The sequence below is a fragment of the Halyomorpha halys genome, unplaced genomic scaffold (genome assembly GCF_000696795.3).
Source record: "Halyomorpha halys isolate HHAL.00 unplaced genomic scaffold, Hhal_1.1 Scaffold577.1, whole genome shotgun sequence".
Lineage (NCBI taxonomy): Eukaryota > Metazoa > Arthropoda > Insecta > Hemiptera > Pentatomidae > Halyomorpha > Halyomorpha halys.
Window position 1 is genome coordinate 862930 of NW_027113760.1, and position 1762 is coordinate 864691.

Below are 1762 nucleotides of genomic sequence, written 5' to 3' on the forward strand. Positions count from 1 at the left end.
TTGTATAAATACATTATACAAATCCTCCTTTCACATTCTTGCCGAGATATACTTCAAATACATATACTTATAAAAGTATTTATTTCATAAATATTAGTATTTATTTCAAATATAATTTTTTCAATTTCTTGAGGCTGGTAATTATTTATGAAATAAACCAAATTGTATCCTTGTATAGTCTCAACACTTTTTATTACATCAACAGTCCAACATTTCGGCCATCCTCAAGGACAATCTTCAATATAAATTTTCACCTCATATCAAAATGTAAAATTTGTTTTGCAGGCTATTCTGCCCAGGTTATTAATAATAAATCAAACACACCCTATTTTTTAATAATTCATGAATTTTTAAAATTTGTAATCTTCAATTTATCCTCACAATCACTACCATATAAGCAAACAATGGTACTTTGTTGATATGGTAGTGATTGTGTGGTTAAATTGAAGATTAAAAGTTTTAAAAATTTATGACTTTTTAAAAAATAGGGTATTTTTGACTTATAATTAATGACCTAGACAGGATAGCCTGCAAAAAAATATTAAAATTTTGATGTGAGGTGAGAATTTATATTGAAGATCGTCCTTGAGGATGGCCGAAATGGCCGAAACGTTGGACTATTGATGTAATAAAAAGTGTTGAGACTATACAAGGATACAATTTGGTTTATTTAATAATTAGTATTTATGTTAATTGTTACATTACTTCGGAATATACTCTTATTTTGTCTTTGTTTTTACTATTACTGTATTACTTATTGTATTATTTATAATTATTAATATAGTTTTAAATTTTAGTAAACAAAATTTTTTTAGAATGTTGTTAGAATCATCTTGAGTATATGAGTCGTAGTTTTTTTTTTTGTAATTTCCTATTTAATTTATTGAAGAGTTATAATAAGATAATATTTTTTTTTAGTACTGTGACTGTATTTAATTCTTAATGCATCTTAGTTATACTTGTGTAATATGAATAATATCAAAAAGATATAAAAGCTTGACCAAATTGGAACAAAATAATGTTCCAAGATGTAAGAAATATTGTTCTACTTGTTTTTCTATTTTTCTACAGCACTCTGTTGGAATGGGACGTTTTACTATATATTGACCTGCTAAAGAGTATTCCTGTTTAAAAAACGAAATAATGCTGTTTTTGATGCGAGAATAATTCAAATAGGGTGTTTCCTGAAAGCAGTTAGAAAACAATTACAGCGAAATGGAGTTGAAAGTTTCACAAGTTATTTTCAGAGGCTCTATGGTGAAGGATTTGCATGCAAAAAACAAAACGGACTCTTTGAAACTTATTTCGCAGGGCTTCACGGATAAAGGATTCATCATCCACTTTTGAGCAAGGAAAAAGCTTTCTCGAACTAGACTATGGTGACTTGGGAAAGAATATTTTGTCTTTGAATAATTCTGCAACTGGCAACACTACGACTTTATAATTGTTTTGAATAACCGATGATGCTACTTTGGAAGAGATTTGTTGGAATTTATGATGTATAAAGGTACTAATGTGGACCATAGTTTATTTTTCACTTTCGAATTTTTAAATCTACTAAAATTGGATGTTTTATACAAAAAATAAAATAAACAACTTGATTATTTAATGAACTGAAAATCTTTAAATTCATTGTTCATGTAAAAAAACAAAAACAAAAAAAAATTAATATATAGGAAGATGGTCAGGGTTGCGGTCACAAGTGAAACGAAAATAGTTGTAAACTATTTTCGTTTCACTTGTGACCGCAACCCTGACCATC

General features: G+C 27.6%; 1 protein-coding gene across 8 annotated transcripts in view; it reads right to left on the reverse strand.

The window, feature by feature from the left end:
- Rdl (Resistant to dieldrin) overlaps positions 1-1762 on the reverse strand; it is a 192022-nt gene that overhangs the window by 33836 nt on the left and 156424 nt on the right. The window lies entirely within an intron of this gene.